Genomic DNA, 12705 nt, shown 5'->3' on the forward strand with positions numbered 1-12705 from the left:
CGAGTACTTGGTGGTTTACGTATATCAAAATGGTATAGCTAGCTACAAAATTCTTCTAATTATGGCTTTGTTACTAAAGAACGTCACCAAAGAGTTTATTGCTACACCGTCGAAGTTCTAGTCACTTTCAACGGGGATGGTGTGGGATAACCGCAACGCCAGAACTGCCCTCGACATTACTTTTTCGTTTCTTTATCTCCTTTCCTTTCCTTTCCTTCTTTTCTCCCTCTTTCCCTCCTCCAACACCCGACAGTCTGAGTGGGAAGGGTGTGGAGGGTGACCGTGAGACCAGACGTTATTTTCATCTCCTTTCCTTTCCTTTTTTTCCTTCTGTTCTCCCTCTTTTCCTCCCCCACGGAGGGGACCGTGACACCAGAACAGCCCCGACAGTCTCAACGGGAATGATATAGGGTAGGGTGACCAGACGTCCCCGGTTTCCGGGGACAGTCCCCGTTTTCAGTGACCTGTCCCCGGCTATTGCTGTCCCCGGAAATGTCCCCGGTTTTCACTGTGACTGAAAGATCCGAAATTCGAATAAAGTAAAACAAAAAAAAAAAAAAAAAAAGTTGACCAAACTATACGTATAGTTGCGCACCGTACTACTCGCACTGTACAGTGTACAGTGTATATAACTGAGGAAATGATAAACAGCTTTGCATGGCATAATTTGCGGGACTGCCTTCCAAGAACATACAAATTGTTAATCAATTGAATTTTTATTCAATTCCTTTGCAATTTAGGATAAATAGGGTGAGATAAACTTTTGAATGCTGCTTTATGAATGGTGAGGGCAACGTGTCCCCGTTTTAGTTTTTCAATGACAAAAACACTACATGTTTTGGAGTTTTTTACGCCTCTGAGCCGAAAATGTCCCCGGATTTTGTCTCAGAAATCTGGTCACCTTAATATAGGGATGACCGTCACACTAGAACAGCCCCGACAGTCTCAACGGGAATGAGTTAGGGATGACCGTCACACTAGAACAGCCCCGACAGTCTCAACGGGAATGAGTTAGGGATGACCGTCACACTAGAACAGCCTCGACAGTCTTGAGATGACGTTACGGAGTGGGGATGACCATGGCCGCAACACCAGCACCCCATAGACTTCTTTACTATTAATATGCTGGTCGCCTCCCTCCCCACGGCTGTTTGGGTCGAGTCCCTGAGTGGTTAGCGCGTAAGTGGACTCTCGCTTACGTCCGCCTTGTTAAGTTAAGAGGCTCCAGGAAAACTATGAATTCCTGGAAGAGTTTTGAGTTTCTTGAAGTGTTTTTGAATGTTGTTGCCTCGTCGGTGTAAAGAAGCATCATGTATTTACTTTCTAAAATGCTCTCTTTCCTTTTCTTTCCGTTTTGTTTATCTATCTATTCATCTATCTATATATCTTTGTATCTATCTGTCTACCTATTAATCTATATTTATCGATTTATATGTTTCTTTATTTACAAGCACTATTTTTAGAGTAAAGGAAACAGCTCAAGGGGAAAAAAAAGAAAAAACTCCCGCAAATCAATATCCTATAATTCTATAATCCTATAATCAATGCTCCTATAAAAAGAGTTAAGTGGCCAAAAGAGAGGTCAATTTCGGGAGGAAAGGCGTTTACTACCACTATCTTCGTATACTATTCTTTACTTCACTGCAACTACCTTACTGTCACGGCTACTATTTCGCCTGCTCAGGATGTAAATAAACCTTGCACCTGCCACTATCTTTCCAGGTGTGTGCACAGGTGACTCAGGGGAAAGGTGCGTTTTTTCCGAGGTCAAACCGGATGGGAATTCCTAAGGTGTGACCCCCCTCTGTTCCCCTTCTTCCCCTCTAGCTTCCTCTCTCTCTCTCTCTCTCTCTCTCTCTCTCTCTCTCTCTCTCTCTCTCTCTCTCTCTCTCTCTCTCTCTCTCTCTCTCTCTCTCTCTCTCTCTCTCTCTCTCTCTCTCTCTCTCTCTCTCTATTCTCTGTTAGTTATTGGTCTCTCCTATTCCATTTTTTTTTTCACTTTTCATATTATCTCATTTCCTTTACTCTTTGTCCTTTTTCCTGTCATTCATTCGTCTCTCCTTTCCCTTTCTTTTTGTCTCCTTTTCTTTCTTTCTTTCCCTCTTTCTCTCTATCTTGTTCCTTCTCGCTTTCCTCTCTGTTAATTATGTCACTTTTCTCTTTTATTTTTCTCCTCTATTTTCATGTTTTTTCATTTTCCCTTCTTTTTCTACCTCTTTCCCTTTCCCTCGTCCTCTTCCACTCCCTTCCACTCTCTCCCTTCCGTCCCCTCTGTCTCTTCCTCTCTTCCTTTCTCTCTCAGTCTCTCCTCTCCCATTCTACTTTCTTTTCTTTTTCTCTCCAGTCTTCGTTTCCCTCCCTTTTACTTATTTCACTCTCTCCCTTCTTACTGATTTCTTTTTCCTTCCTTCCACCCTTCCCTCTTCCTTCTTTCTTCCTTCTTCTTTTCCTCTCCGTGTCTTCTTTCCTCCAGTCTTATTCTCTGTATCTATTCTCTTGATTTGACCTTGAGTTTTTTTTTCTTACTTTGTTTATACAGATGAGACGAAAGAAAAAAAAAGAAGCGCTTGACCACGAATACACAGTCATGAGTACACACACACACACACACACACACACACACACACACACACACACTTGTTTTCCTGCGTGCTATGCCTTCCCTCCCTTCCCCTCCCTCCTCTCTCCCTTTATCTTCCATCTCCCTTTCCTTTCCTTCCCTCTCGTTTGTTTTTATTTTTTTTACCTTTTTCCTCATTTTTTTCTTTGGTGTTTTTTTTTTCTTCTTTTTTGGCCTCATTTTCATCTTTCCTTTTTTACCATTTCCTTTCCCTTCCATTTCCTTGTTCTCAATTTCCTTATTTTTTCTCCATTATTATTTCTTTCCCATTATTCTTTTTTCTCCTAATTTCTTTTTGACGTTCTTTCTCTTTCTATTTGTCCTTTCTTTCCTTATTTTTGTCCTTCCCTTTCTCCCATTAGCGCTTCCTGATAAGACTCTCATTAGCCTCTTACAAGACTCCTCCTCCTCCTCCTCCCCTTCAGTGCATGAAAAGAGATGCGGGTTGCCTACCAAACGAATGAGGAAGGTGACCTCTGCCCTGCGTCATCTGGTGATATCCGGCTTTCTTGACCCCCCGCCCCATTCTTGAGACTGTTTTTCACCTCCCACCCGTGATTCGCCAGAGCGCTCTTTCTTGCTTGTATGACTGAATGAATCAACACTATTTCTCATTTTGTTACTCATCAAGGACAACACGCTTTAGTTTAGTTGGAGGGTATTTAAGGAAAAGTTCATGGGAAGGGAGAAGAGGAATGGATGCAGATAAAAATTGGCTTCCGAGTTACATAGAGAAATAGAGGTGATGGAGTTACATGCTATCCCCATAAACAAGCCGATCTGGATAAAACTGACTTCCGAGTTACATAGAGAAAGAGAGGTGATGGCGTTACATGCTATCCCCATAAACAAACTGATCTGGATAAAAATTGGCTTCCGAGTTACATAGAGAAAGAGAGGTGATGGAGTTACATGCTATCCCCATAAACAAACTGATCTGGATAACCCTGACTTCCGAGTAACATAGAGAAAGAGAGGTGATGGAGTTACATGCTATCCCCATAAACAAACTGATCTGGATAACCCTGACTTCCGAGTAACATAGAGAAAGAGAGGTGATGGAGTTACATGCTATCCCCATAAACAAACTGATCTGGATAAAACCGACTTCCGAGTTACATAGAGAAAGAGAGGTGAAGGAGTTACATGCTATCCCCATAAACAAACTGATCTGGATAAAACTGACTTCCGAGTAACATAGAGAAAGAGAGGTGATGGATGAGTTACCTGTCACCCCCATAAGCAAACAAAGTCATTTTTTCGTCGATTTTCTGGATTTGGGGGTAAACACATTTTTCATAACTTGGCGCCAAATTTACTGTAGCTGCCTTTGTTATTCTTGGGTGTGAGAATGCAAACTCCACCATTACAGTTCTGCCTAAACCATAAGCCAAAGAAAAATGAGACAGTCTTCTTAGATCTAACGAAAAGTAGAAGCTTGCAAATAGAGATGGGACGAAAGGGAGAGAAGGAAGGGAGTGGAAAAGGACGAGGGAGAGGAAAAAGAGGCTAAAATGGGGAGAATGAAGGTGAAAAGAGTGTGCACAGATGACGGTAAACTATAGAAATAACAATAAGAGAGAGAGAGAAAGAGAGAGAAAGAGAGTGAGGAGGCGTTATGTAAGAAAGGGTAAGATGAAGGCAGAAGAACGACTCACAAGGAAGGGAGAAAGGGAGAAAGACTGGTGACAAGACTAGGACTACGAAGAGAGGTGTGGTGGGGAACGACAAGGAAGGATACAAAGAGGAGTCCTACGCATACGTAAAGAGGGAGAGGAAGAACCTTTAGCGGGATGAGAAGTGTGTGCAGAATAAAAAGGAAGGAGTAAGATGCAAGGAGGGAAGGATACGAGGAGAGGGTGAGAGGAGATACTGGGGAAGGAACAAGACAGATAAAGAAGGATAAGAAGGATGGAGTAAAATAGAAGAAGTAAAAAGGAAGATGTCAGAAAAGCAAGAACAGATTAAGAAGGAAGGACTAAAAAGACTTTAAAAGAGAAACAAGGAAAAAATAAGAAAGTAGAGAAAGAAGGAAGAACGAAGAAGGACAAAGGAAGAAGAAAGGAGGAGGAAGGAGCAAAAGAGTAAAAAGAATAAGAAGGAAGGGGTAAGAAGAAGTAAAAAGAGTAAGGATGAAGAAGTAAGATGGAAGGAGTAATGAGTAAGGGGAACAAGTAGGAAGGAATAATAAGGGAAGAGTGAGAAGGAAGGAGTTAGAAGGAGTAAGAAGAGTAAGCAGGAAGGAATAAAGAGAGATGGAGAAGGAAGGAGTAAAAAGGAATAAAAAGAAAAAGCAGAAAAGAAGAGGAGTAAAGAAGGGAGGGATTCGGAGAAGAGAAAAAGGGAGGATGACCTTGAAGGGGAACCGAAGTGACGAAGAAGGGAGAGAAGGACGGCTCAGTCTACTCCGAGGTATTACACCGGGAGGAGGGACAGGTGAGCTCTCTCTCTCTCTCTCTCTCTCTCTCTCTCTCTCTCTCTCTCTCATTATTTTTAGGCTCAAGTGGATATTAGACCGGAAAATGACAAAAAAATGTATAATAACCATCTCTCTCTCTCTCTCTCTCTCTCTCTCAGGATGGCGGAGGGACGCACTACGCTGTTTTTCCTGCTGGGGGCGCTGGTGGGGGTCGTCATGCCCTCCCCCATCCCTGCCCCCCACCTCAACGTGAGTATTATTATTATTATTATTATTATTATTATTATTATTATTATTATTATTATTATTATTATTATTATTATTATCATCCGTCCTTTTTCCAATATAGACAGCAAACTCCAAACTTCACAAGAAAGACGAGAAAAAATGCCAATTATGAGAGGTGAAAACGAGACAAGGTGACGTTATTTCTATATAAAAAAAAACGATTCCTTTAGAAAAATCACTTAAAATATATCTGAGTGGAATAACATGGGACTCAAGATAGACGGTGAATATTTTAACAACCTCAGATTCGAAGACAATATAGCTGTATTAACTGATTTTGAGGAATACTGAAAATAAGACAGAATATGAAAAGGCTAGTGAAGAGAGAGAGAGAGAGAGAGAGAGAGAGAGAGAGAGAGAGAGAGAGAGAGAGAGAGAGAGAGAGAGAGAGAGAGAGAGAGAGAGAGAGAGAGAGAGAGAGAGAGAGAGAGAGATGGAAAACGGAACAAACAGATCTTTCGTTTTACTTTCACTCTGACACGCAAGAAAAATATTAAACTCGTGCATGGCTCAATTATTTTAAGGTTCATTTGGGTTTGATGGAAATATGATCTGCGTTATTTTTATTGCTTGTGATTTTAGAGAAAGGTTGTTTTGAAAGTGGGCACGATAAGTTTATTTATTTATTTATTTATTTATTTATCTATCTATTACATTTACGCTCGTTGGAAATATAATCTGCGTTTATTTATTTTTGAAAGTGTCTGCGGTTAGCTTTTTATATATTACGATGACTTTTTTTTTTTTTTTTACAGTAGAGGAAACAGTTCAAGGGTAACAAAAAGGAAGCAATAATAATAATAAAAAGCCCACTATTCACTGCTCCCACAAGAGTCAAGAGGAGCGGCCGAAAAATAGGTCAATTTCGGGAGAGGTGTTCTGATACTCTCGTTGTAATAGAACGTCAGATTTTCCCTCCCATCAAAGGCTTACATTATTTTCTGTCTGTCTGTCTCTGTCGTCACCTTTTATGACTGTCTGGATATATTGCGTCAGTTTTTTTACCTTGTATAAAATATAGATATTCAACTCTTGTGGGCCTTCGTATGCCTTTATAGTTATGCCTTCGTATGTCTGTATAATCGAGAAAGGTTGGTAAAAAAATATTATGTTTTTCTTCGCTTAGACTTGAATTGAGTCTGAGAAGCATTTTAAACTCACATTCTAGACTAAATTAATAATCGTTTGCTCTTGTTGGATCAAATAACAAAATAAATCACCATGCACTGACTCCAAGTAAGTGTGCAACATAAATATATTGTCTTCAGAATTCCATGTCAGTCCTCATTATAAAGCTGTCACTGCAGTCTCGTTTTCTCTCCCTCCCAGGAGGTGGTGAGGGGGGACTCGCCTCTACACAACACCCTGGCGCGCCTCGACAACCTGCTGGAGCGACGGAGCGAGTACAACGACGTGATGGAGGAGTCCGGGGAGGAGGATGACGCCCTCTCCAGGTGAGCAGAAGGAGAAGGAGGAGGAGGTGGTGGTGGAGAAACAGGAGATGGAGGAGGAGGAGGAGGAGGAGGAGGTAGAGAAACAGGAGAAGGAGGAGGAGGAGGAGGAGAAGGAGGAGGAGGAGGAAGTGGAGAAGATAAAATGGAAGTCATGCAGAAAAGAAAAAGTGATGGGAAACGAGATGAAACAAACGAGTCACGCATTGAACCAAAAAATAAAAAAAAAGAGACGTCGACAAGAAGAACAAACCTTTATATGAATGAAAAAAAATATATATACGGTAGAATAACAAGAGTCGAAATACGAGAAGCCCTAAGACGGTGAAATAAAATCAGTAAATCAAAATAAAAATTACTAAAATGTGAAAAAAAAAAGATATTAGTACCAAAAGAGAATATAGTGAAATAAGAATATGGCAAACACTTGTAAATTTGATTGACAAGAAGAAGAAGAAGAAGAAGAAAAAGAAGAAGAAGAAGAAAAGAGGATACATCAAACGAAAGCATGAAAAAAAACAGGTGCAAACAACAACAACAACAACAACAACAACAACATCCGACGTATTTTCCAGTAATATACGCGAGTCACCGCTTTCAAAGGTTCAGCTCAAGTAGGTTTTCTTTTTATTTTTTTCTACCAGGATACTAGCTCGTCATGGTTCCGAGTTTGGTGCCTAAAATATGTACTAATACTTCACGTCACACAAGAGGAGGAGGAGGAGGAAGAGGAGGAGGAGGAGGAGATATGCCGAAAGCGAACGAAGACCAGAAATAAGACGAGGACGAAGAAGAAAACAAGAGCAAAAAGGAAATAGTGAAAGAGCAAAATGATGAAGTGGAGGAGAAGAAGAAGAAGAAGAAGAAGAAAAGAAAAGGTGGAAGACGAATATATGGTGAAGGTGAAGGAGGAGGAGGAAGAATAGGGAGAGTAGAGAGAAGATAATGTGAAGGAAGGATTATAAGGAAGAAAAAGAGGAGGAGGAGGAGGAGGAAGAGAATAACATGAGAAGGCCGAGATACGAAGACGAAAAAAAAAAGCAACCATGAAAAATTAGAAAGGATAAAAAAGAAAAAGTAGAAGGAGAAAGAGGAGAAGAAAAGGAGAGGGAGGAGGAGAAAGAAGAGGAGGGGAAAGAGGAGGAGGAGGAGGAAGGTCTCAGGTTAGCGTGAACGTCCTCCCACGACCTCCCACTCCTGCGGACCATTGCACCCTGACCGCCGCGCCCCGCCGCCAACACCGGAGCAAACGGGTTACGAGGAGACATTAGAAACATAGAAAGGCAGGAGGAGGAAGAGGAGAAGTTAAATAAGAGAAGGAAGAGGAGTAGACGATAAAGAGCAAGAGTAAAACGACAGGGTTGAGACAGATAGAGGAAAAGGGATAAGAGGAGGAGAATGAAGGAAAAGGAGACGAAGGAAATAAACTATAACAAGGAGGAGGAGGAGGAGAAGTTAAATAAGAGAAGGAAGAGGAGTAGACGATAAAGAGCAAGAGTAAAACGGCAGGGTTGAGACAGATAGAGGAAAAGGGATAAGAGGAGGAGAATGAAGGAAAAGGAGACGAAGGAAATAAACTATAACAAGGAGGAGGAGGAGGAGGAGAAGTTAAATAAGAGAAGGAAGAGGAGTAGACGATAAAGAGCAAGAGTAAAACGGCAGGGTTGAGATAGATAGAGGAAAAGGGATAAGAGGAGGAGAATGAAGGAAGAGGAGACGAAGGAAATAAACTATAACAAGGAGGAGGAGGAGGAGGAAACCTGGAAATAAGGAACGGAAACATGGAAGCTTGTTGACATATTACAAGGCTACCCGCTGACCTGTAGAGGCTTTCCACGCATGTTGTATCTATGGTTACTATTTCTGGATCTAAAGTGCATGATTTTACACTTGTCAAGTTTGAAGGACATTTGCCACTTTTCAGACCGATGGATGATTTAGTCAAGGTAATTTTGGATGTTTTCGCAGTCGGCCGTCGTGAGGGACCGTCCACCCATTTCAGTGTTAACAAAAATTGCTTCTCAGTCGTTGATCTATATAATAAAAAGGACGGGTTACAGCACTGACCCCTGCAGCACTCCAGTAAAGGCTGTAGGCTAATGCTGCGATGCCTGAAGAAGGAGGAGGAGGAGGAAGAGGAGGAGGAGGAGGAGGAGGAGAAAAAACTATTAATGTGTGTTCTCATCCCACAGGGTTTTGTATCAGCTTCAGGAAGGAGAACTAGATGGCAACACTGACTTGGCAAGCAAGGTGATGACTAGACTTCTGGTGAGTCTCATCCCCCCACCCATCCCCTCTCTCTCTCTCTCTCTCTCTCTCTCTCTCTTGGTTTTTGCATGAGTCAGCAGTTATTAGTTCTATCTCTTTAAGTATCCATTTTTTTTATCTCCTTTGCTCTCTAAAGTGTATTATCATCTTCATTTCATCATCAAGGAAGTCACATTCTCACCTTTGATCTTACTCAACCGAATACAATCTGTCTATCTGAACGTGTATTTGTTTGTGCACGCTCATGATTGTGTATGCATGTATCTATGTATGTATGTATGTATGTATGTATCCACTCCAACAAACTAGACCATGATTTTTTAGTAACCTGATATAACTAACCTACTCTCTCTCTCTCTCTCTCTCTCTCTCTCTCTCTCTCTCTCTCTCTCTCTCTCTCTCTCTTCATTTGCTTGCAGGGCGCCTTGAGGAGAGCCGAAGGAGAGGACGTGATACGAAGTCGTGTTACCCGAATGGCGAAGAGAAGCCGCAGCAGAGAGGTAAAGACAGACAGACAGAAAGAGACAGATAGATGAACAGAAAGATAGACAGATAGATGGACAGAAAGATAGACAGATAGATGGACAGAAAGATAGACAGATAGATGAACAGAAAGATAGACAGATAGATGGACAGAAAGATAGACAGATAGATGGACAGAAAGATAGACAGATAGATGGACAGATAAATAGGTATGTAGATAGATAGACAGACAGTTATTAAAGCACAAAAATAAGAAACAAAAGACAAACAACGTCAGGAAGAATATAATTTGACATGAATGCTTAAAAATAAAGACACGGAAGGGTGAGAAGGAGCAGCAACAGTATATAAAGACGCTGAAAACATAATATTAATATGATAAGAAAATAAAGTTGACTGAAGTGAAGAAAATGAAGTTAACGAAATTAGAGTCAAAAGGTAAGTTAGATAGATAGATAGATAGATAGACAGAGATAGTCGGTTAATGAAGCACAAAAATAAGAAACAAAAGACAAACAACAGCAGGAAGAATATAATTTAACATGAATGCTTAAAAATAAGGACACGGAAGGATGTGGAGTAGAAACAGTATTATTATAAAGACGCTGAAAACATAAGATTAATATGATAAGAAAATAAAGTTGACTGAAGTGAAGAAAATGAAGTTAACGAAATTAGTGTCAAAAGATAAGTTACATAGATAGATAGATAGATAGATAGATAGAGACAGATAGATAGATAGATAGATAGAAAAAGGAAGGTGTCATTGTACTTTCCTTTTTCCACGTCATTAATAAAATTACCGCCTGGAAACAGAAAGGAGACCGGAATAACTGGTTAGAGAGAGAGAGAGAGAGAGAGAGAGAGAGAGAGAGAGAGAGAGAGAGAGAGAGAGAGAGAGAGAGAATAACGAGCTCCATACCCGAGTGAACCGTTTTATTCACCTTGAGAGTGTGAATAAAAAACGCAGACAAGTTTAAAAATGCACAATATCACATGACAAAAAGAATCCAAGGGTAAATAAACACCATTAATTCACACACCAATAAACACAAGCAACACCACCCTTTTTTTGTTGCCCTTGAGCTGTTTCTTTAGCTGTAAAAAAAAAGAAAAAAAAATGTAATGAAAAAAGGATAAAAATGAAAGTATGTATAACTCAACAATTTACACATCCGTTGGTTAGGAAAAGTAGAAAAAAAAGTTATGCATGAAATTCGACCGTAATAAAAAAAAACATACATTCACAACCGCAGAAATTGAAACCAGATCAAAAAAATGTGAAAAATGTGAAAAAATGTGAAAAAATGAAGAAATGAAATAATGAAGAAACTGAAAACGGATAAAAAATGTGAAAAAATGTGAAAAGAAATACATTCACAACCGGAGAAACGAAAACCAGATCAAAAAAATGTGAAAAATGTGAAAAAATGTGAAAAAATGAAGAAACTGAAATAATGAAGAAACTAAAACCAGATAAAAGATGTGAAAAATGTGAAGAAAAAAAATACATTCAATACGCTCAAAGGAAATGCAATAACAACAAAAGCTAACGTCACTAAACAAGAATACGTTGAAAAAATAAGATGATAACATTTTTCTTTAACTATCAACATCTCCCATTATCGTCCTATTAGCGAACTATCAACATCTCCCATTATCGTCCTATTAGGGAGGATGAAGATGGATAAGTTAAGAAAAAGATGTAAAATGGAGAATATCTAAAGTGTAAATGTTTAGAGAAGTGGAAGACGGTGGAAGGGCTAAAAAGAAGGTGTAAAGTGGAAGAGATTAAATGTGCGAGTGTGTGTGGAGCTGGAGAAAGGAGGAAGGGTTAAGAAGGAATGGGTATCAAAGGAGGAGGTTGGCAACACTGTATTATTATCATTATTAAAGTCGCTTCCCGTTTTCTCTCCCTCAGAGCGGACGAAGCAAGGAAAAGAAGTGCAAAAGAAAACGAAATCGCAACAGGGGACGCCGCCCACGACCCAGCAAGGAAAGACGACGACCAAGTAGGGAGCGACGACCACGACCGAGCCAGGAACGGTGCGTGGATGATGAAACGACTTCGACGACTACAACTCCTACTACTAGGCCTACTTCTACTACGACTACCCCATCTACGAATACAACGACTACTGCTCGAACAACCACTTCATCTACTACTCCATCTACTGCTAGGACTACTACTACGACAACAACTCCAACTTCTAATTCTACCTCTACTACTGCTGCGACTACCACTACCACCCGTAGGACACCAGCTCTCTAATAAACAAACCACCACCACTACTACTACTACTACTACTACTACTACTACTACTACTACTACTACTACTACTACTACTACTTTTACTACTTCTTGTCACTTACGAACGCTTACGACAATTAATGTAAACTGGACGCAAGACCTTGAGTGTTCCAAAATTAATTCAACATAAAAAAAAAAACCTGGACTAGCTTTTCCATTTACGTAAACAGACAAAAACCTGAATAAACACTAACAAAGGAATATATAATGATAATAATAATGGTAAGTGAACTAGCAATGGGTGTAGAGTGAGTCACAAATACATGTTGGGTTTGCAAAATTTCATGGCGAATAAACTTTAATGTTCTGGACTTTTACGGCTGTTATTTTTTCCTTAAAGTGTGAAGTGTTTTTTTTTTATATATTTTTTTATTTATTTTATAGTCAGCGGCGACTCTCTTTGTATGACTTGGGTTTGTGGGTTTCAACTTTATTTTATCTTTTTTTCAACTTTATTTTATCTTTTTTTTTTGTTTCCCCGAAGTGTGAATTGTTTCCTCTATGTTATTTCTTCCTTAAGTCCGTAAATAAACTTCTACTAAACTAAAGTTCTCACATCAGCTATTTCTAAAGGACAAAGAGGGGGTCAGTCGGGTTCTAATGAGTGTTTCTTTAGGTTCACGGTACAGAGGAAGGGTCAAACTACCACCAAGGCCATAAAACTACTCCTGGAAATGCCCAAAACTTCTACGAAAGCCTTGTCAAATATGTGTTCTTGGGCGATGAAATGTCTTATGATAGGACCCATACCGTCAACTCTTCAATGACTTGGCTTCGTGGGTTTCAACTTCATTTTATCTTTTATTTTTTTTACCTCAAAGTGCGATTTTTTATATCATTTTATAGTTAGCGTCAACTCTCTTGT

The 12705-nt window shown here is 39.9% G+C and overlaps 1 long non-coding RNA gene across 1 annotated transcript; it reads left to right on the plus strand.

The window, feature by feature from the left end:
- The first annotated feature begins 5001 nt into the window (after positions 1-5001).
- On the plus strand, positions 5002-12151 carry LOC127008637 (uncharacterized). Its single transcript, XR_007761218.1, has 6 exons — positions 5002-5056; positions 5198-5288; positions 6657-6781; positions 8971-9046; positions 9466-9546; positions 11451-12151. It is a non-coding gene; the product is annotated as an uncharacterized LOC127008637 (long non-coding RNA).
- Positions 12152-12705: the final 554 nt, after the last annotated feature.

Source organism: Eriocheir sinensis, chromosome 38 (genome assembly GCF_024679095.1).
Source record: "Eriocheir sinensis breed Jianghai 21 chromosome 38, ASM2467909v1, whole genome shotgun sequence".
Classification (NCBI taxonomy): Eukaryota; Metazoa; Arthropoda; class Malacostraca; order Decapoda; family Varunidae; genus Eriocheir; species Eriocheir sinensis.